At 38.1% G+C, this 24203-nt stretch overlaps 1 protein-coding gene across 6 annotated transcripts in view; it reads left to right on the top strand.

Moving 5' to 3' along the window:
• Positions 1–24203, top strand: part of SIPA1L1 (signal induced proliferation associated 1 like 1) — a 198792-nt gene that overhangs the window by 30664 nt on the left and 143925 nt on the right. For all 6 annotated transcript variants that reach the window (XM_065754733.1, XM_065754732.1, XM_065754728.1 and 3 more), the window contains exon 2: positions 9667–9758. The gene's annotated coding sequence lies outside the window, so the exon portion shown is untranslated. The remainder of the gene's footprint in view (positions 1–9666; positions 9759–24203) is intronic.

A 24203-nucleotide genomic window follows, 5' to 3' on the forward strand; every position in this document is an offset into this window, starting at 1 on the left:
AATCATAGAAATCAAAGCCTGCTAAATAGTATTCGAGAGGTAATCAGGAAGTGCTCTTTTAAATATTTGTAAGTCTTATCTATATTCTAAAGACTCCTGACTTAAGAAAAGCAGTATAGTATTCTCAGGTATCTTTTAATTTCTGGAAAGATTCCATTTTCAGATGGATTTAAAAAGGAAACTTTCTTAACCATGAACTGTGCAACGGTGATACATTCTTCCAAAGATTGTTTCTGTTACCTGAAGCTGGTTACAAACTAGGTTGAGATCAGTATGGGCAATGGGAATTCTGATTTTAATTATTTATTTTTTCAAATGTGGCTTTTCTAGGATTGATGAATTCATGTGAAACTTTAGAATGGGTACAAGTGACAGCTTCAGCAAGAGTGTTTTAGTTTCTGAGGGGAAATTTTCAGACATCTTTTAGGCTTGAGTATACAAACAGTTGAATGAGTGAGACTCATCGAGGTCATTTATATGTCTTGTGAAGCTCCATTCTTCCTTTCTAGAGGCTAATACCTTGCCTCTGAGCAGTTCTCCTTGCACTGTGAAATTTCTGCTTATGATTAAAAAAAAAAATCACCATCCCTGTTTTTTGAGAATAGCAGAACTAAAACTGGGCTCTTACCACCTTTTAGGTCCTCCTGTTGCTACAGCAGAATTTGCAGAAGAAATTCTTGAGTTCACAAAGGGTGCTTTATATATTGAGCAGGAGATGAGTGTATTTCCCAGAGGGGAAAACTTTTACATGGATACCAGTGGACTGTGTTCATTAGCCTTTGGTGCTAAATGTGATGCCAGACTTCTCCCAGGAGAGTTATGGAGACTGAGCAGTGCATGTTGTTGCTTCTTTTCCTGCTGAGGGCGTAATGCCATAAGACTGTGGGTAAACGGGAGCTGATCAGGATGGCTCAGTTCACTGCTGTGCTAAGCACAGGCCATGTAACAGAGTGGGAGGGAGATATTCTGGGATTGATTGTCATAAGTGCCATAAATGCCAAATGTCATAAATCTGACTTGATGTGGATCTCTTCAGTCTGGAGCTGTTGCTGGACTGTAATGAGCTCTCACCTTGTGTTTGTGTGTGGCAAACAACTTGTGGTGACCATGAATAAATGCTTGGAGCTTTTATTTGTTGCCATTGCTTTCAGCTGCCCACCTTTTCTCTGCAGGGAAGCACGTGGGTGGGACACTGCCCTGTAGCTTGCCACAGAATTTTTTTTTTTATTGGTGTGAAGAGAAGGTTTAGAAGGTCTTCTGGAACTGAAGAGCTTGATTCACATTCCTGTGGTAAGTTCCAGATTTCAGGGAGTCACCTTTTGAGGAAGCAGGAGACCAGAGACACCGCAGTGCTTTGGTTTGTATTACCGATCCCTGCTCTGCTCCTACCAGAAGTGTGTTAATCTGCAAATGATGAGCTGATCTGATAAAACTTGAAACACTTGCTATGTGTTTATAAGGGAAATGCATAAAAAATTAAAGTGAAGACTTCTACTGCTGTTCTGTTTTTCATGTCTTTATGAACCAATCTCTCTTTCTGCCCAAGAAACAATTCCTCATATGTTTCCAAAGTTAAAGGATAGACAAAGAGCCCTGAAAGCAGTAATTACTTGAAGGGATGTGAGAGACAAATATCTTGGACTAGAGTCTTTAATGTTCTTCTGTGTATATTCTCCATGAGTGGTTGTAGTATATTCTCTATTCTTTAGTGGTATTTTCCAGTTAAAACTGAAACGGGAGGCCCCTACGTGTTCTGTAAACTTGAGTTAGAAGACCTTTGAAGGCTTTGCTTACTCATCAAATGAAATGAGTATCCAGATGATGGGTTCTGATGCTTGGAGACATTTTCAGTCCTAGGCTTCACTTTGGGGCAATATTTCCCTGGCATCAGTCACTGTGTGGCACAGAGCTGCCTTGTGAGGAGCGCTGATGGCTTTGGAGCTCTGCAAAAAGCATATGCGGGCTGGCAGCATGGATGGCTGCATTTGGGTGGAATTTTTGATGCCAGAATTTAGCCACAAAAAGTGGAAGGGAAAAAAACAATGCTAAGCCTGTTATTTAGCACAAAAAATAGTAGATTAGTCTCTCAGTATAGAAATGCTGAAATATTATAAAAAGCAAGAGATTGCTCAGTGTTGTTTGGTATTTAAACACTTCAGCCTTTTTCAGAACACTTGGGAAAAACAATGTCACCCTCAAATTTCAGAAAAAAGTGCGTGAAACAAGGAGGGAAGTTTGGAAGTGAATATTGTCTGGTGAGTTGATGTGAAGTACTTTGGCTTTTGTCTTTAAAAGGAATCTTGGAAGTTACCAGGTGCTTTGCAGTTCAATGCCTGACCTGCTGCCTCCAGAGAGAATAATACCCAAATTCTTTTTTCTTCACCCAGAGTTCTGTGGTAGTTATGCATAGGCGCTCACAGTTTGTGAGCAGAAGGCATGGAGGGAGGGGCAAATTTCCTAAGTTACTGCACTAATGCAATAGGATTTCTAAGTTTCAAGACTGACGTGTTTTTTATTCAATAATTTATTTCCTAGCACATAGCTTTCTACTACAAAATCTCATTTCCCAAGTGGAAGTGCCTTATTCTGATGTCATGATCACAAAAATAATGTAGCGGAAATTTGGCAGCATGACCTAAAATGGAGTTTAAAACCTGTACCGAAAATGAGCTTTCGGTCTCTGTGGTAGTTTACAAAGCTGATACGTTCCAACCCTTCTCCAAGTGCACATAGTGTTGAGCAGACAGCTGAGGCAGTGTGTGCAGTTCAGTGGATGTCCTGTGTAGTTTAGCTGGGGTTTCAGCCAGAGGTAAAAGCAGATCCCATTGATGAGGGGAGGGTGTGTGGCGATTGCAACCCAATACTGTGCTCCTGCTGCGTGGCTTCTTGCTGCTGAATTACTCTGCATGCCTCTTGGTAATGCTATTAAAAGATTTGTTTCCTAGACAGAGAAACACATCAGTTATGTATCTGCACAGACGTTTTCTTTGACTTCATCGATTTGTTTATTTCTGTGCTTCTCACCCAAGCTGTATGGTGAGCCACCTTGGCTGCTTGCTCTGTACTGGTGTGGACGCAGCAGAATTGAGATCTGGTGGCTAAAAAGATAGTATCTTTTGGCAGCAAATGCAGTGTTGGATGGTCCTAATGAAGTTGTGAAATTTTGGTATTTTACTGCTTATGGTTTAAGAAAATGTTGCTTTTGACTATCTCTGTAATATACCCAACTATGTGAGAATTGAGCCTAATTAATACGACCTGGAGTCTTAGTAGAAAAGCTTCTAAACTGTAAATAACTCCCTTCCTTCCCTTTTCTCCTTTTAAAAGAAAAATAATCTGCACTGTTATCTGCAGTTTTGTTGCATTAACATCCTTTCTGTGCCTAATAATTATTTCCAGGAAGCAGAGAACTATGATAAGTTGGTGCATTTCTTTATTATTTAATAAAATTATAAGGCACCAAAGCATATATTGGCTGGTAAGGCTTGTGCAGTTAAAATAGAAAGAAGTTAAAAAGATTGGTTCTCATTTTGCAGTACTGACAAGTACAGCGTATCAGCATAAAAGCAATCCATGACTCATTCTGTATTTCTGAGTGCATTTCTTCCAGAAGTTGTGTGATAGAATTGTATCAAAATCTTATCTGTTTTGAGAGGCAGTCAGCTTTTTCTGCGTATTTGGATCATTATTTTCTTTATATTCCTGCATGGTATTTTGTTTTCCTTGTCTTACTTCCATAAAAGATGACCATATTACGCATTCACTAAACATCAGACATTGCTTTTTATAAAGTGCATTGTATAACTTGTTTGTTCCTGAACTTCCTTATGGAAAGGATGTCCTGTGTTTGTTTACATTTGTAGATTGCTGTACTGTCTCATAATTTTTGTGAATGCCATTGCATTTTATATGCTTATGCATGCACATCACGTAAACAATTTGATGATCAGCGAGTTATGATTGTTACTAGTGGAGATAGCTTGAAATGAGAACTGGACTAAAGCTAGAGGTGGGTGTGAAACGAAGTTAGCAAATACTGCTGAAAGAAGTAACATACCCAATTGGCAGGGTGTTCCCAGTGGGCAGGTGGTGTCTGCAGGGAGAAGCATAGCGTGCTTGAGAAGCTGCAAATGTGTGTGGGGGCTTGGGGAGGTGCAAGAGGTTACAACAGCAATGGCTGAGCAGCCTCCTGCCTTCCTGCTTGTACTTCAGAACAAAAATGTTGGATGACCAGGCCCTTCAGTTTCTTTTTCCGATTTGCAAAATCAGAATGAAGGTCTGCCCAAGTTTTATGACACTTCTCTGTCCTGCACTTGGAGATGAGTGGTTGTCGTGAAATCTTGTGATTCTGTGTTGGGAGGAGAATAAAGCATGAGTGCTGATAAAGGGATACTGATGTAACTTATGTGAAAGTTGAGCTTTCACTTTGGAAGAAGTGAGCATATGCAGAAAAATGTTAGTACGTGTTCATAGAAATGATGAATAATTATGAAGTGTTTCACGTTTTTTTTTCTAAAACTGTGTTTCTCAAACTGCTGAACATTGTTTGCCCAGCTCTTTAGATAACTGAATCTTGTAGTGTGCTATTCTGCATCAACTATCTGGCTGTGAAATATCAAAAACAGGGATGTTTCTAGATGAATATGATAAAAATAATTTTCCAAGGTGTGGACTTAAGTGTTACTGTGAAGATCACACAGATGCTCATGATTGGTTTATTGGACATGATGTACTCTATCCTGTTTGAAAAAGCATCAACAGTGAAGTACACTCTGACCCTGGCTTTGCACACACTGTTGCTTTAGGAATTCAGTTTTGGAAGTAGGGCTGTAGCATGTCATGCATCAGCAAAGACTGATGTGATTTTAGGCTGGTGTGGGGCAGATGAGGCTATGTGCAGTGCGATCTGCTTCATGCACTGGTAAGGAGCAGTAAGAAATGAAATCACTATACAGTATTTAAGCTTGTTCTGAGATGCTCTTGTTCATGAACTTTTCTTGCTTCCTTGGTTACTTCTTATGTTCTAGCCACCTTTTGATTAACTGAAATATTTTTAAGCTTTCAGTTGATATATTGCATCTTCAGCTGCAGTGCTAACATTTAATAGCTCAGACTTGGATAATGGTGTAACAAATGTTGTAATGTTTATTACAGGTTTTTGAAGTTTTATTAATGTGCTCACTCTCTTTGTCAGGTCACCATAAATAAAAGGGTGTTGCCTTTTAATTTTAAGTTTAATATCTAGTAAATTACTGCTAGGTATGCGGTTCTTCTTAAGGTATAAAACATTATAGAATGGTGAAAAGGAGAGTTTGTATATAGAAAGCTTTATTAGAGAGTACTTTCTGCCTCTCTTGAGAAATTTTTATGGAGATAGGGGGATGTTATGAAGTGGTTTACGGTGCTGGATACTTTCATTAGTGCTGTGCTACAGTTTTACCTTAGGTGTTTGTGCAGGTGAGATTTACGTCTGTACCTGTTGATGTATACCATTGCAGTATTTCTCAGACCCTCAAACAAAAGCACTGCATCAAGACAGACCAGTGGCCACTGGCTGTGGCCTGCTGCTCATCCCGCTGCTTATCCCCTCACCATCTTCAGCTGCAAGGGAATTGTGAGTGCTCTGTATCTAAGGTGCTGGTTTTGCTCCTTGTCTTGCTGATTTTGCCCTGAGAAAATTCAGTCTCACTTAGGAGATCCTTGGTTGTGAGAGAGTGCTTTGGGAACTGACCATGTACAAAACAGATCTTGCCTGAGATCTGAATTTGTATGGCAGGATTTGGTTTGTTTTTTCTCTCCTTTTCTGTCTCAAGTAGGTTCTCCTTTAAGTTCCTCCCTTAGTTATGCAGGGGACAGCAACAAGCAGGGTCAGGTAATCTTGCTGTATGCAGAGGTGGCAATAGATCTGCTCAGGAAGGCTGAAAAATGCCCGATTTTCAAGGTAAAACTTTTGTCTCTTGCTGTTCTTGCATTCAGTGATGCATTTGATATTTATTCATTTTATGTAGTGTTAATTGATAAATATTCATCAGAGTATTGTTGAATTGAAGCCTGCCTGGCTTTATGTTTTTAGCGGTATATTTTCATTCCTTCATGCTTTCAGGAGAGGGATGGACAATGAAATCTTCTCTTTAAAATGAAGTTAATATCCCTTTCAGCATTTTCAGCTTCTACAAATCGTGTGTATTCCTGGGTTCAAGAGCTTGTTTTAGCTGGACTGCTTTTAGGCACTGCTCTCTGCATGTAATTAAAGCGCTTTGAATATTGTGCTTTGGTCCTAGTACAAAGAAAGCCCTGCAGCTTGTTGTAAGAGTGGTTACTCCGCAGCCAGATCGGTCTTCTAAATAAAGTGGTGTAACTGCACTTAGCTCTGTGTTTGTGTAGTGAACAATTGTGGAGCTCTGAGGGAGACTGGGAGCATCCAGGTGAGTGCACTGCACTGGGATACAGACACCTGGGTTCTACTTGAGACAGGAGCAGTGTCTGGATCAGGTCCCTGTCTGCACATTCCTTTGTTTGCAGAGATGGAAGCGACTGTTTCTTTTATAAGGCCTAACTAGATGTTTGTGAAAAGCTTTGAGACGCTTTTGATTAACGACTGTATGCAGTATGTGATTATATCACACATAATAATAGTGGGTAGGAGGAGACAGACTGGCAGCGTAATTCTTGCAGCATTGTGAAAACTTCAGGCTTTGTTCTTTTTCAAACACTGTCTTTACATTTAAACAGGATTTTTCTCTACCACTTTCCCCTGGTCTTTATCTCCTCCAAATCAATTTTATAAAAAACCCCAACAACCAAGGAAGAAGCATTTTTCTATCTTAATAAAAAAAAGAAAGGGAATGAGCTGGGTGGGGGGGGGGGGGGGTGGGAGTGAAGGGCATCTGTCTGCAGTTTTGGCTAATTTAGCTGTATGATACTTGAATGATTACTGCTTCTGAATGATTTTTGCTTCTGTCAACATCAGAGTCACACTCTGCCCCTCTTAAGTTTGAGATTGAGTGGGTATTGGTTTTGAGCCTCAGAAACTGATTTTCCTAATTTTCTGCTCTTCATTTTGCATGGTAACCTTTTGATTGGAAATTTTTAGTCACAAGGTTGCTGCAGCCTGTATATAATGTGGGCCCAGGTTTTTGTGATGGAAAGGGAGCTCCTAAGCAGGTTTGTCCTTGGGGGCTCCTGTGGCAGCTGGGCTGGGGTTTGAGAGGGGGTGGGCTGCAGCAAAAGGGCCGCATGGAAGCATGGCAGCTTCTTGTGCAGGGATGTGGTTAGTTAAGGGTTGTCCAAACATGAAATTCTTCTGGATGTCCAGCAGCGCTTTTCAGAAAGCTTATGGCCCTGCAGGGGAGCCTGCAGTGCATTTCCTTTTACTGCTTCACTGAGATGTGCTGCTCTGCAAGGCTCACAGGCCCATTTCTGTGCAGGCAGGCAACGGGCCTGTGTGTACTCCAGTCTTGTTGCATCCGTTCTCCACAGTGTAGCTTTTATTTACAGTCATTTGATTTATAAACCAGGATCCCAGGAGGCGCAAGTAGCATGCTGGTGGCTGAAGCCAGTGGAAAGTTTGAGATTTCCTCACTCAGATACAGTGTAGCACGGCTTTTCTGGGCAAGAAGCCTGTCAGAGAAATCACACGTGGTTTGCCAGCAGGATGGACATGGCCAACGAGCATTTAACATAATCACCTCCCATCGTTTTCCTGAATGCATGAAAAATATGCTTTGTCTGAAGTGAAGTGCCTTCTGGTATTGTCTCTAAAGCTGCAGAAGCACTCTGTCACAGACAGGTTGGCAGAGGGAATTTGGGTAAGAGCTGACACCCTGTAATCTAAGGATGTGTTGTGGAAGCCAGTAGACAGTTGTAGATTATGTTTTGGCCACATGATTTGTTTTTTAAAAAGATCTAAATTATAGGATCGATATTATGTTCATGTATAGAAATAGATTTTGTTTCAGGACTTTTAGGTTTGCTTATTCTTGCTTTTGAGACTTTTAATCTCACTCAAAGTTGCTTAAAATTTAAATTTAGCATGCAAAAGAAGTTAAACTGGAAGCAATACCAGTATACTTTTTTTTCAGAGGATACAGCTCCATTTTATCTGTATCTGGCAATGCTTCTGCAGAGTTTTGTACTATGAGAAATAAGACATCTTTCCACTTGTATGATGTATATACATTTCAAAACACGGAATGTGGAATATCTATCTTAGTATGGAGAGTCAGAGTGGGAAAACAAGAATTTTCAAGTAACTGCAGAAAATAAGTGGCAGATGTTACAAAGGAGAGGAGAGTATGATGGAGGGGGGAGGTGAGTGAGGAATGTAAAGGTACGGCATGAACTGCTCTGAAGGAAGCTCGGTGTTCACGATCGTTTCCTTTTGGACTGTGACAATGTGGCAGCTGCAGCAGTTTTTGCTCTTGAATGAGCTCCAAGCCTGCCTTAAAACCTGTCCATTTTTGCAAGTAATAGTGTTCTGAGACCTGCTGTTTCTGCTGTGCTATAGTTCTTACTGCGAACATGTTTAACAGATTGAGGAAGGGTTATACACTTCTTTGAAATGTTGGTGAAAAAAGATTCCAGGTTCGCATTTTAACTCATAATACTTATTCTTCATTGCAGTAGAACATTGACTGCTTTTTCTTAACAATCAATACTTTCAGCTGTAATGAACTCAGTATTTGTGTGGGAGAACAGAAAAGCAGAGAACGCTCTGTTGTGAAAATATACAGGGTTTTCTGCAGTAAGGAAATTCTGGTCAGTGGCAGGGCAATATTTATAGTAATTACAGTAAATGAAAGATGTCCATTTCTGATGAAAGATTTGGTGGATGTGTTGGAATTGTTGTACACAGAGACCAATAGTAATTACGAACTCCTATTTCAAGTCATTGTACAGTTTCACTGATGTCGGAGTTTGGAGGCTGGTGGCCAAGAGATGACTGGAAGTTTATCACCAACCATTTTAATAGGTTGGTTTTCTACTTTTGTCCAGACTCTTCCTATTTTTTTAAACTACAACAATATTAATTTATGTGAAATTGAAACAATTAACCTATTCATTTACGTTGTAAGTTTTGGCTTCTTTTCTTTTCTTTGCTCTTCTTTTCTTGAATGCTGTACCATAAGTGTTGAGTTTCATTAATTAGCAGTCATTCTTGCTCAAATCCAGCAGATGTTACACTATGCTAAAAACAAGAATCAATTGATTTCTAATGGGATAACTCTAGGTTACACAGCAAAAGAAGGATGGACAGAGAATACACATGAAAATCATTCATGGTCTTACCAACCTTAAAGTAAATGCAACTTTGTAATATTTGCCCTTGTCCCCTTCATGACATTCAAAGTCAGCAATGTATTTGATAAAGTGGTAGGGGAAAATGTGCTGTGTGCATCAGTTGTTAATAAACACAACAGACTTCACTTTGGTTGCCAGTGATGTGTTGAGGCAACGTCTTAGCAAAGTAGCTTTTTCAAAATGAATTGTTTGCTACAAGCAAACAAAGAAGGATTAGTGTTTTCTCGGCAAGAAACCTTGGTGGCAGTTGTGTGGTCTTAGGCAGTGATTTTTCTTTTTGCTTCTCACCTGTAATCATTCTCACTTTTATGAAATTGAAAGGTAATGCTAGTATTATCTAAGAAGTTTTATTTTTTTTAAACTCAGAGTCCCGAGTGCTACTCTGTTGAAGTGTGTGTCAAAACAAGAACCTGTGATGCAACGGAGACTTGGAAATACTGCAGTTGAGCGCTTTGAAAGTAAGTCAAATATTTTCCAGTTTCAAAGATGACCTACTGAAAAAAAAAACAAAACAAAAAAACAAAACAAAAAACCAAGATAGATTGGCTTATGCAGTTTTAACTTTCTGCTTTGAAAACCACTGCTACTTGCTTTTTTATAGAATGTGTGGCTTTTCTTCTTTAATCTTACATGTCAGCATTGCATCTGTTGGTTCCCTTTTTATTTATGGATTTTGCAGGGTTAAACTGTAAGTGATACCAGAGAGTATATTATCTATGTTTCCTATATATTTTCTATTTTCTTGGAAGATTTTCTTGGAAGAAGATCTATTGAGGATTTTTAGTACTAGAAAGCAACAAATTCTTATGAAAGAATTTTAAAAGCCCTGTGTAATTACTTCTCAATACTCCATCTTTCTTTATTTTTCCCTTCTCACAACTCTAATTGGGTCCAACTGCACCGCACAAGCCAACTAAACCATTAGAAGGGTAACCCAGGAAGAGGCAAGGTGGAGGGGAAATAAGTTTATGGCTTATGTGAACTATATGGCTTGAATTAATCAAACTTAATTTGTTTAGGAGGAGTTAATGAGATTTAGCTTTTTAAATTTCATTCAATTTGGTTTTTGAAAGCCTTCTGCAGGAGAATAATGTAGCAAGACTGAGCGCTGAAGCCATTGCAAGGGGAGAGAATTGCAGTATATCATTACAAATGTTTGAAAACTTGTGTGTACTGTGACCCTTATTCGCATCACTTATGATCTGATACCTTAAATGTCTGAACATTGCTAAACCTTCTTAGTTTTGTTTGTATATATACACAATAAATTCATTCTCATATACATATATTGCCATAATTTTGATGAAATGCCACCAGGCTTAATGGCCCCATCACCAGAATAGTATTTTGCAGAACTCTGGAGCTGGCTGTGAAAACTGCATCACATCAGTATAACTATTAGAACATTTCCCAGTTACTCTGCCTGCTGTTTCATGTGCTGTCACTTGGCCAAATGCTTGCCATCTGTACTTTTTTTTTGTCTTATTTGCCAGGCAATAGAACCTTACAGAGGTTGTGTGTGGGAGATGGTGGTGGGGAAGTCTTTGTAGAAGTGAAATGGGTCTTTAAAAGTTCAAAGAAAAAATCTTTTTGTAAGCATAGGTTAATCTATAGTTTTCCCAGAGGGTATCCTGGCTTTCTCTAAAGTAAATGGAATTAGCTTGACAGTGTTTATAGGGATAGGCCCAAAATGATGAGTTATAGTTCTTTTTAAAGGTTATTTTCTGATGGTTATCTTTAAGGTATTGAAGGACATAGGTTTTCTTTTCCTTTTTTTTTCCTCCTACTCCTGCAGGAGTTTGTATATAAACATTAACAGTGTGGAGTAAGAAGATAAATAGGACAGCTGCTACTTACAGCAGAGGGAAAAATGTGCTTTGTAATTCCTGCTTAAAAATTAATTCTCTGGGATTTTTTACTAATTAATATAGTAAAGTAGTTTAGCCCTTGGGATAATTTTAGGGGGTTGTAAATACTCAGAGTATTTGGCTTAAAAGAGTGTTTTTCATGTATTTGCAGAACTAATTCTTTAAACGTTCTCCTGACAGTTAATCATTGTGAATGGTGGTCATAATCAATATTTTGCTTTTTAGAGCTACTCTGCTGTACCCTTATTTCTGGGGAGAAAGATAAAAATAGTTGGAATAATAGAAATGCACTGAGGAGATCTTGATGAGAAATTGTACGCTAGTAGTTTTTGGGAAATAATCTCTTTTTTTTTTTTAACTTTCTAAGGGAAAAACAACAAAAGAAAAAGTATTTCTAATTGGGTGGATCTTGAAAGAATAGCTTCCTTTTTTTCCTTGGAAATGGGTTCAAATTTTGAATACTACAACAGAGCTTAATTAGAGAATCTGTTGTAACCCTCTGGAGGTGAGATATTTGCATATACTAAAATATGTAGTGACATCTGTGTTACTGGGGAGTTTAGAAGGAGTTTGCTACTTGAGTGTGATGCTTTTCAACCAAGAAGCAGCACATCAGCTTTTAAATTATTTTCCCTTTCTTTTTTACTTCATATACGTGGAAACAATTGCTGTCACATTTAGGGAATTGTTGGATGGATTGAATGTACTGCAGTCCTTCTGGATATGTTCTTTTTTGGGGAAGTGTTAGCTTTGAAGAAGTTCACTGTCAGGCAGCATTAAGATGTGTGGTGTTAGCCCTCGTAATGGTCCTGGGTTGATCTTCCAGTTAACTTAAGGTGTCATCAGGAGACGTTAATGACTTCCATGTTAAAAGTATTTGTAGTTTTTTAGCCAGGGGTTGCCCTCAAAGGGAAATAGAGATCGGCAGAGGATGACTGTGTCCTGGAGCATGGTCCATGCAGATGGTGGTGCTTGAGAGCTTTTTTCTGTCTGCCTGCAGTACTTTACCTAATACTAAGACTTTTCTAGCTCAGATACATGCTACTAGGGAGGCAAAGGGTCTGGCTGTGGCTGCAGCCACTTGAATCAGCTGGAATGTGGAGATTTGAATGCTGCATACTGGAGGACAACTTGACACAGTTAGTGAAGATCAGAGAGAAAGAAGAAATCCAAACAGGGCATTGCACAATAGCAAATGTGCATCCTTAACTATATGACATCTTTCCCTCAGGCTGAGACAACGCAGTTTCAGTATTAATGGCCTAATGCTCATAGTACAGTGAGTAGTTTAGGTAATTATCTCAGGAGCTGCCTTTGTTTTTGCTGCATCTAATGAAGTAGGCTTTGTTCGTGGTTTAATTTGTTATGTGCTATGCTAATAGAAATATTTAAGTGCTTAATTCTTACTATATATGCTTGAAAATCACAATCAAGGGAAATTTTTATGTCCCTTGAGGAATGTTTTGATGCTTTTATTCCTGAAATCTAAGTACTGTTTTGGAATAAAATTTAACACTTCATGCTCCACCCTGTCCCCAAGTGTGATGTGTGCAGTCGGTAATTGTTCTGTAACTATTCAGATATAACTGTTTTTTTGTTTGTTTTTTAAATTTGCATGGTATGCAACCTCAAAGCATTAATTTATCATCTAACTGTCTAAAGACTTTCTAAAGACAAACTGCCTTTAGTCAGGTGGCAAAAGTCTCCATGGGATTTTTTAACTTACTTGGAGAGAGAATCATGATGTGTTGTAGTTGTGCGTGCCCACATTCTCCCTTCAAGAACTGACCAATTTAATTATATAACGAATTTCTTGCGTTTCATTGGCCCATTGAGGGAGATTTGGGCACTTAATTGTGAGTGGATGGATCTGAATAATGGACAAGCCTCTCTTGCAGAGGGACCTACAAGCTAAGCCGCTCAAAGTTGAAAGCAAATCTTTCCTCTTCTTTCTGAACTGACATCTGAAAGAAATGAGATTAGCTGAAACTTCAGCCCTGTTTCATGGATTTTGAAAATAGAATGAATGAATGAAATCCCTCCTTGAACCAGAGCTACATAAAAAGATTCTTCACAAGTAACACGTTATCCTTGCTCTTTCTATTCTGTGCACTAATGGTCAGTGTGAAGGTGGAAATGCTGAATGAAATGGCTGTTTAATGCATTTTTCTCTCATACCTATGGAAACAAGAATTTAGTGAAATTAATTTATCATATTTCATATAAGATATTCACTGTTTTCACTGATTCATTTGAAGTAGGAAACTAGCAGCATAAATGTTTAAAAGGAGAGCTTGCCTTATTAATTCAGCGCTCAGAGGAAGCAATATCACACTTTTTAAAGCATATTATAAACTTTTTCCTGTGAGTCTCTGCAAGTACTTTTAAAATAAATAAGTGCCCATCTTTCAGGCCAGAAATGTTTCACCTTCGAAGGTGAGAGAGGTAGTAGTCACACACTGCCAACTGATGATATGTGAAATGGAAGGTGAAACTTAGAGCTCCTGTTAGCTGGAAGCATCAATTATGCTATGAATTTGTGCTTTAGGTTGGCTATGTCATTCAGGAGGACCCCTGGTAGAGTGCTCTTTAGTTCTGCTTTCTAAAGAGCTGAGCTCCCCAGGCTATCTGCTGTGAAGAGGCACTAGAAATAAAAAGATATTCTGTGAGCTAATGTGTTGGGAATCACAGCTGGGGGAATGTTACTTCTTAGATTATCTCCAAAATCCCCTATGTACCTTCTCACTTCTGAAATGATTGTTCTTTTGAGGCCTTTATTATGTCAATCTTGACTCACTTCTAATCTTCCCTTCCCACTTAAAGAAATAACATTATAGTTATCCTTTTAGAATTCTTAGGAGTTGATATTCTTCAAAATCTCATGTGACTTCTTTGTTGCTCCCTCTTTAGAGGTCAAGATAATTATGCCTTCTTTGAAAACCTTACAGAACTGTCTCTGGATGTGTGCTGTTCTAGTGTATACACCTTTGATTCTGAGTGTAGGAGGGGAAAAAGATTAATATAAATGAATATGTATTCAGAGATATATAGATATAGACATTGGATTCATATGTATGAATATATATATTCATATATGTATATGAAATCAAAGCTTCTCATGAAGCATGCAGCTACTGAGATAGAGATATATTGGTACAGGCTTCATTCATGCAATAGTTGTTAGAGGCTAGATATTTATTGGTAAAAAAGAAAGGCCAGGTGCTTATAAAGATACAGCTTTATGTAATGATACAGCTTTTCTACGGCACCACTTGGACCTTCTCAGTAGCTCTACATTAGAATTAAAATTTTAACTGCTTGGAAGAAACTTAGGCAAGCTGGAACATGGATACTGTTTCTTCCTGTTTGTAGGAGCAGAGAAGCAAACTGGTTAGCTCTCTTCTGCTCTAAGGCCTAATGGTCTGCTAGCAGCTACATTGATCCAACCTAAGAGGAAGTACTGAAAGAACATCTTTTCTTTCAAGGATGACCTTCTCCCATGGATTTGCAGTTTAAATGCAACTTTGCATAGAAGAAAGCTGAAGTATACGTTCATAGTAAACGTGACACCTCAGAGCACAAACAGGTTTATTCATAGCTGTGTCTTGAAATAGTGTTAGGTTTGACATTCAAGGAAAGCACACACATTTAGCACACAACTTAAATACATAACTTACATTTCCATAATTTTGTTCTTTTTTTTTTTGCATGTTACAACATGCATGCTTCATTGATTAAAAAAATAATAATAAAGGTGAAATTAAATTAGAAATGGTTGCTTTTCTAATTAGCTATGATAACAATCAAGACTTGACCATGAAAGTGAGAGATCTTGGATCTAGATTTGTTTCTTGTCTGTTCATCTCTTGTCTAATGTTTTGTGTTAGTTAGTTCAGAACTAATACTTCCCTGGCCTCTCATGTACTGCTTCTGTCTAACAGAAAATATCTGTTAGCAATGTGATAAGTGTAAACTATGAAAATCCATTGTGAATATTATAAGAGTAGTAACTAATCATAATTGTCATAATTTTTGATGTGCTTTTAAAGCATTGACTGGCAATCTATTGGATGACATGTAGTTACATTAGAGTTTACTACTAGGCTGGCTAATACAGGGAAAGATATGGCTTGCTAGAAATATATTTCTGTTAGATGGGTATTGAAAACTCTTATGCCGGGTGATTTGAAGGGACCACTAGAGGTCGTGTGCTTCAGTGCCACTCATGAAGCTGGAAGAACTTTGAAGTTAGTCGAGGCTGCTCGTGGCCTTTTCTAGACGAGTGTCAGCTGTTTCTAGGATGAGTTCCTACAGGCTCTCCAGGCAGCCTGTGGTGTGTGTGCTAGGTGTTTCTGTGCTGCCCAGAGAACAAGCTGCTCTGTTTTCTTTTTGGCACTTGGTTTCTGTTTTAGTAATGAAGGCTTCTGAATTATTTATTTTGGAAGAACTGTCCACCAGGGTTCTCCAGTACATGTTTTTTTTTTTTTTTTTTTGAGACTCAGGTTTGAAAGACCTTGGTATCTGCTGTAGCTGTGGAGAAGGTAGCTATGACTAGAACTTCAGAGTTCATTGGTTTTCTCAATGCTGGAAACAGTCACAGCAGATGTTTTCTCTGTATTGCAATGAAAAGATGGAAAGACTTGACAGAATTTAAAGAAGTTGATTATCTTGGAATGAAACGTCAAAGTTAGGAATTATTTGTGCTTAGCACTTTTCCCGCTTGCTCTGAAGCACACTTTTCATTCTTTATGACCTCAAATTGTCCATACTCCTGATAAGATAAATGCAGTAGTTATGATACAAGACTTTAGGCTACCTGTTTGTTATTATTCATAGGCATGCCATTTTATTACTACTCTTCCCTCTGTTTGTTAACTAACACTTAACTCTTACCTTATTAAGAGATGTAACAGTCAGAACTAAGATTCCTGTCAGAAATACGTATCTAATTGTTCTCTTGAAGTTTCCTCAGCTTTGGTCTAAACGTACTTGCCTGGAAAGCAGCATTGTCCTAATGCCCTGCTGCTACTTCTTAAATGGCTGCTCCTATCATTTGGTAATCTAGAAGCTGCTGAGGGGCAGGAATGTCTGTTATTTAAACCAATAAACATAAACAAGAAAAACCTCTTTCTGTCTTGATTTTGTGGTAGTATGTTTCAATTTGCTTAAAAACCAAGTAGCACTTTAGCAACAGTAAGTTGCTATGTTTTTGTCCTGGATACTTATAAAAGGTATGAGAGCGTGTGTGGAAAATGATACCATTCTGGTTGTGAACTCCCAGCAACTGATTTTCCTCTTTGTGTCCTGGCAGAGAGGATCTGTTGAGATCAGTTTGGGTTATACTTATGCTTGAATGTTTCCTGTCCATCTTGGGTTGTCTGTTAGAATAAATTGCAGAATCCTGCTACTATCTGATAGGCATCCAAATGTGTGACTTGTACAACGATCAGGTTGAGACTGTCTCACCAAAAAGCCATTCCTAACATAATGGTTAGTCTCCTATCTGAATCTGTTCACATTGCCACATCCAGCACAAACACTGCAGCTCTTGCTCCTGTCCTCCATTGCAGCAGAGGGGAGCAGCAAAGCCTGCCCAGCTTTCAGAGCTGTCTAAATGCAACAGTGTCAGCTGTAATAGCCAGGATGAGTTCCAAGGGAGAGGAAGCTGCTAAGCTGGAGAACAATATTTAATTTGGCAGTAGATTTTATGTTGGTATTTCTAGGGAACTATTAGCCAGTATTATGGTGGGGGGTGGGTTAGAATCACAGCTCAGGAAATGCATGGAGCTTTGAAACGTAAGTAATAAGAAAACCAATCACCTCTGTGACCAGAGGTGGGTGTGCAGGCCTAGATTGAAAGCTTAGTCGCAAGATGAAAGAAGCCATCTGTCAATTACTGTGAAGTTTAATCATTCCTGTAAGTCACTTCTGGAGCCTGTTTTTAACAGGTGACTGAGCTAAAGCTCTGAAGAGTTCTGTTTAAAATACGTATTGCAAAAATATGTCTGTGATCTCAATTTTATTGTTTTCTAATTGCATGTTAAACTCGTAATACTAGGCATTGTGTTCCCATCTGTTAATGTAATTTTGTAGATAATAATTTTAAAGATTTTGGCTTGTAATTTAATCTTTAAATGTTATTTCATAACGTAGTATATTTGATACTTAGTGTTTTTCTGAAAAGCAGGAATTCTGATACTTAAAGTACCTCTTTCCCAGGTCCTTTCTGCCACTAACCTAATGTACCAATTCACAAACTGCCAATTCTGTCTTCTTTTCAGTGAGGTTCATACTGTCAAGGCTTCTCATAGTCTGCCTTCTTAGAGACAAATGTTCCACTGAAGCCAAAATGAGTAATGTTTTTTTTTTTTTTCCCAGTATGAAAATGCATTGGTTTCAGTGTGTTCTAATCTGCTTTTCAAATGAAATACACCTTACAATAAAAAAAGTTACTGCCTTGACTTTCCCACTTTGGTGTAAGTTTTTTCCTAGGAAATGTTCAGAAATCTTCAGGTTCTTAAGTGAAAATGAAAGCTACTGCAGATCAAAAGTTAAGGCCTTGTTTGAGGGGCTGCCTCATAATACAGTGTGCCCGTGTATCTCATGAAAAGCTGTGTTTGTACATTTGCATTTCCAATTGTTTTGTCTCCTTTTTATTAAGGAGTGGGCTCCATATTTGATCTACAGATGGTTCGTTTGGGGCTAGAGTTTGGTAATATTGTTCAAACGCTCAAAAATTTAGACACGTGGTTGGTTGGTAAATGGATCAGTTGTTGAGCTGACAGTTTTGTGAGGTCTTCGGTTCAAATAACTAATGCTGTATTGTGTTTAGGGATTTCAAGATCAAAATACAAAGTAACTCCTTTTTCTTTTGTTTCTTTGAACCCAATTAGTCCATATGCATTAGAAGCTGGTCTCACTGGAGCTCTTTTTGTAAATGAATTGTCACTTCTATGTGTTTCTTTTTTGGTGAAAGGCATACTTTGTTGCCTGTGAGTCTGTAGCCTCTGCTTTCTTCCTGCAGGTTCGTGTTCATATTCACCATTTTTTATGAAGAATATAACAGAGCAATAATAAAGATGGGAATAGGACTGTTTTGTAGGGGTTTCTTCAGAAGGATACAGAAATGCAGGTAGAAGGAAATCTGCACTAATACAGTAGAACAGTCCAAGTAATGTGGGAATGAGCAAAGCTAGGTCAGCTTTTAGGTCAGCCCCACTGAATGGAGGAGAGAAGGATGTCTCAGAACTGGGGACAAAATCCAAAGTGATACCAGAGTTAAAATAATCAGTAGTACTGATAATGAAAAGAATCTGAGGTTGATGGAGTTTTCAAGCTAAGTCTTTGGGGATATTGCTTTCCTAATCTGTCTGATTATTCCTGCTACCTGTGTTTTTGTAGTTAGTTAATTAGAATTCTTATGTAAAGCTAAGTATTTTGATCCAAAAGGACTTAGAAGGACCACAGCTGTCATCTTTTAACATGTTAAGATCTGCATTTTGAAAGGTACTTCTTTTCCTTTTAAAATGAGATTAAAATACTAGCATATAGACACTCGGTATCTACAAGTTGGGTTTATTTGTAAAACAGTTGTATTTATTCATCTCACACCTCTTTGCTTTTCCTCATCAACAGGAAGGGAGTTGGGAATGTGTGACAGTCTCAGAGAACAAGATAATTTCAGTGATCATTTGAGCATGCGATCTTGCTTATCTACCGTGAATAAGTTCTGTGCTGACTGACAGAGTATGACTTAAGTAGAATTCTGGCTAGTTGAAAATTGTGGCCAAAAATGATTAACATGAGGTCTGGTTTTGAGTTTGCCATACGTGTTCCACCATGTTACCAGAGGTAACTTTTCTCAGTACCGTTAGGAGGACTTATGTACCACTTATACGTCTCCTTCTCATATTCAAAGATGTTCTAAGAGTGTTGCTATTAAAAGCAATACTGCTCTCTCTGTTGCTTCATTTCTGTTCAACCACAACGATTTTGCTCTTGAATTTTAGATCAAAACTGCAGCCATAGGGAGTGCCAGGCTTGAGTGATGTGATGGACACACCCAGGGCGTATGCTCAGGGACTATCAGGTGTTTATAACTCCTACTCATGATGTTTCATTGCTTTATCTCAGAATAGAAGAATATCTCCTAATTCATCTGTTTTTACCCTTAGCTGCCTGAAAAGGGTATGGCAAAAATCTTCCAGAGATGCAACATATGGAATTATCAGGAGGGAATAAAAAGATCAACACCCTAGAAGTTTTAACTGCAGTGGGACTCAGCTGAATCTTATTTATACAGGGTGTGGTATAGCTGCCAGCTAGGAGAGGCAATGGCATGAGGGAGAGAGGTGCAGCTTGTGAGTACATGAGCCAAAGCAAACAGCCACTCAGGTGATCCTGGTGGGGCTTCATGAGTCCTTCTTATTCCACACCAGTGGACCTTTGCTTACTTGATTGTGCACCTGGGACTGGTAGCAGTTTGGTATTGCTGCAAATTACACCTTTTTGATAAAAGGTAACATTACTTAAGAGGCATGCAAACTTAAATAAGCAATAAAGTGTGCTGCTCGTTTGTTCTGGCATGGCTAGCAGAGTATTATACTAGAAATGTCTCCACTAGCTCTATCAGGAGAGACTTGGATCAGCGAGGAGATATTCCTTGCTCTGTTTGCCAGTTAATGGTTATTTTAAAAGAGCTCTTTTATATTGCCAAAATGAGATAGAAAGTTTCAGCCTTTCGTGAGAGATCTACTATTCTCCAGTGCTTTTTTTGCAGGGTAGTATTTTCTTAGGACTTCACTGTAGATTTTTCATTTTCCATTTGCTTATTTATTGGTCTTTTTCTCCAAGCCTCATATTTGTAAAGGAAAAGCTAGGCAGTATGCTTGAGATGATTTAAAAAACAAAAACAGCAATAAAGCAAAACAGAAACCAATGGGAAGTTAACCTGTCAGTCTATCTTATTTGAAAAGGGCACAGGCTTGAAGTTTCTCAGGCTGGTGTTTTAATGCTTTCCCTACCACCACCCGAATCAAAACTTCATTTGGACTTGCATCTCTTTATGCATAAGGTGTCACTTTTTAATGCTTTGTAGACATTGTAAAGGATCAGAGTATACTTTTATGAAACCTTGGATTTGTGACTCAATTCCCGCTTTATATAATTTAGATACCCTGCTTGGTACAGCAAAGAGCAACTCAAGACACTTCAGAATGTTTCTGACTTGTGGCTTAAAAGCTGTGAATATGGTTTTACAAAAATTTGAATCTCTTCCAGATGAAAGTGATAGACTTCAGCACATCTGTAGGTTCTTAACACCGAACATGTTTTTCTAATTTTTCCTTAACTCTTTGTGGCATAATTGCTATTTCATTGCTGGATAATGAAGTGAAATTAACAGTCTGCTACTGATTGTTTGCAAAAGATTGCAATGCTCTAAAAATTGTGTGGTGGGATAACTGAGATAGCTACTTCACAGCAGAAATAGAAAATCCTGAGAGCGGTGTATTACGTTTCTCCTACTTGGAAATGGACTGTGTTGAAAATGTATCTTTGAGTAAAAAGTTTGCATTCCTGGTCTAGGTTTCAAGTAATAAAATGCAAGGAAATAGAATGGCAGGTGTATTTTACACTCAGTGCATCTTAAAGATAATGTGTGTTGGTAAGCTCACTGATTTGAATCCTACTACAGCACATATTTATTCCTGAAGTCAACTTACTCAGTCTCTTAGTGAATACAGAACTGGGAAATCATGGGAATATTTTGTTTTATCTATAGCACACTGGTGCTGAGGAATGAGTGCTTGTGCATTCAGTGGTAGTGATAATACAGAAATAACATTGTACTACAGTTGTTGATAAGTATCCTCTTTTTATTCCCTGCACAACCCTGCACGTGTATTGTTGTTAATATGAAGTTACTAACTTTGTCACTGTGACTTTCCCTGACCTGCAAGTAACTTCTGTGCTGCATCTCTGGTGTTGCTTCTCATTAGATGGACTAAATTCCATTATATTAGTGCAATGCAAGTAATATTGGAGAAAAGAGAAAATATACCTTTATAGACTTATGATGAAAGTACCTGATTTCTATCTATAAAATAGCAACTCAATTTTTTTCTTTGAGTATGGGCTAATTTTCATGAGCAGAGTATTTAGATGTAGTTGCAAATTTCCAGTTCTCTATAAGGTTTTTCTTGTGTGCTTTTTCAAATTGCTCTGGGACTGACCCAGAGCAACAATACTTTTGTTTAACCAAAAGGAAAAAGAAAATGGTTTCTTTTAAAGTATTTCCCATTTTATACAGTTTAGCAGAAATTTCATTTTTCCAGAAGAGTCATCAGCAAAGTTTAACTAGAATTAAAAGTGTAGAATAGCTAGTGCTATGTAGTAGGGTGAGTGTAGTTGTTAAAGGTATTCCAGACGACATCCATGAGCAGTTTTGAAAAGCCAGGTTTTGATAGCTTTAAATCAATTATACCTTTTTTTTTCTTATTGTCTATTGAATTAGGTTTTTTTTTTTTTTATGGAGAGAGGTTGGGGTGTTTTGTACTTAGCACATGCTGACGTGTTCAAAACCCATTATGATAATTTTATGGTCATCTTTAATATTTAGTGTAAATGAGTCAAGCTTGTGCAAGGCAAACAGATGAACAGATTAATATTGCAGGAACATATTCCATTTTGGATGTTGTATATATGCTTTTTTTCACCTCCCTACTGGCTTAAAACTCACAGAGAAGTCTCTTTAAGTTCAGTTTTCCCTTGGAAAAACCGTCTACCCTGGGGATAATATTAGTTCCTGAATGTAGCAACATTTGTGAATGGTCCAGCTAACTTCAGAAAGAGAATGCCTGTTTTTCAGTCTGATATTTTGGTTATTGTTTGAGGGTTAAGCAGCACTGTTAACCTAAGATCATAGATGGGAAATGACTGGAATTTGTCTTGTTGCTGTAAGCCCAAGTTTGAAAACTTTTAACTCTGTGTTCTGTTCTGCATTTAAGACGTCAGTAGGATTACAAAGATCAGTGGCAAGCAAGTCTCTTTGGGCCACTCACTTCCCTCATTGCCAGGAGGGAAGATTCTGCACCTGAGATTATTTAGTTTTAATCTGACATAAGCTGAGTGTGCAGTTATTCAAGCCACTAAAGCCAAAATCCTACAGCAGCCTTTAATGTATATTCACACATGAAAGCTGTTTAATTGGTTTTGTTTCTTGTGTCAGGAATTAAGTGCAAAGTCTCCTGCCTTATCCCTTTCTGATTAGATCTGCAAATCCAATCTTTTATAAAGGCTACATTAAAAAAAAAACACAACAAAAAACAAAACCTGATTGCTGCTTTGGTTGCATCTTTTATGAATGCTTTGTTAAAAGCAGGAGGGCTTATCTTAGATTTAGTTTTCACACATGTAGCAAATATCTGTCCCTACTTACTTACGTTTCAACTTGCTCCAACATAACATGCTTTTTTCAGGCTTGTCCCTTTTTCTGTGAGCTACAAGCACCTCATATGGTGTCAGTATGTAGTGTACTACCACTGTGAGAAAAAGCAAAATGAGGCACCTTATTCAAAAGATCTTACGAATATCACAACATATAAATATTTAATCTCCAAACTGACATTCCCTATAAGTCTGGATCATTGTGTTTTTTCCTTGAACTTGGTTTACAAGCTTTTTCCTCTTTTTTTTTTTTTCAAAGTTAATTTCCAAAATCCTGCTTGGCTTTCTGTGCGTTAATTCCCATCAGTGGGTTGGGATTGATAGTGGTATGATCAGTGTGTGGTAGGCATATATCTTCAGAGGTGTTGATATCTATATTGTGCAACTAGAAATAATTTTGTTAAACACCTTCATTTCCTTGCTGCAGATGTGCACCTCATGCCACATGGGGTGGCATGCCGTGTAATGTGGGATTCTCGTTACACCAAATAAAGTATACGTCAAGCTGCAAGCAACTTTATTTTTTGATAATATACTGGAGTATCCCAATTATCTCTGCATTAGTAGAAACAATACTTCTGTTGACTTTCTTTATCCTAAGAGGCTTTAATATAGTCTTACTTTATAACTTCAGTTATTATAGACTTTCTAGACCTGACATCAGCCTATGCTGCTTGCTAAGTCTGCCGAATCCAGCATTTGCTGCTACAAATTTATTTTGCCTTCGTTCAACATTTTTTTCTGCTTAGCTTGTCAAGTAGAAGAGATGTGGAAAATCAGCTAGTGATGCTCTTTTTCTTTTTCTTTTTTTTTTTTTTTTGGGAGTCTGGGATTAGTAAAATTATCCATGTTTTGTTCTCAGCACAGCAAAAGGATACAGTTTTGAATAGCCATATTCTTTGGATTCCTGATTAAAGGTTAGCGTGACACAGTCAGCCTGACGCTGAAAAATCTTGTGCAATTTCAGTTTTTGCTGATACTTAGCCATTTTCCCTCCTGTGACAGAAATGCCTGTACTAGTGAACATGCTTGAATTGATCAGATTGCATGAGATTTCAGATAATTGCATTTTCCTTCTTTCCCTGCTGTGAAAGAGAAAATAGGCAGTGTAAGTGAGAGACTGCAGTGTCCTGCAGAGCCCTTGAAAACCAATCATTTATTATTGAATGTTTGTTTTATTCTGTAAGTATAAAGGAAAGCAGCATTCTGCTTCTTATTTGTACTTCAGTAAATTTAGTGAAACTAGAAAGAGGAATGAATTTAAGTCAGTGTAATGTAGACTTAGAAAAAAAATGGGAAGAAAGCTCCTTTTTATAAATAATTTCTTTGGATATGAGGAACTAGAATAAAGCAGAAAGAAACTTGCTTTTGTCTGTCGGGTGAACTGATAGGTGATGAACGCATAGTTTGTATTAAGAATGTGACCCAAGCTCTGAAGTGTTTTCAATCCTGTAGTCAAAGCTCTGCAAGCACGACCAAGTGTTGTCAATACTGCAGTTGTGCCTGGTGCCTCAGAGAATTCAGACTCCTGTCATGGTGGGAACCACAAGTGTTTGGAGCATCAGGAGAAGTAGCCTGAGATATCCTGTT

Source organism: Cyrtonyx montezumae, unplaced genomic scaffold (assembly GCF_038088225.1).
Source record: "Cyrtonyx montezumae isolate F1298 unplaced genomic scaffold, pur_monq_1.0 scaffold_10, whole genome shotgun sequence".
In the NCBI taxonomy this organism is placed as follows: Eukaryota; Metazoa; Chordata; class Aves; order Galliformes; family Odontophoridae; genus Cyrtonyx; species Cyrtonyx montezumae.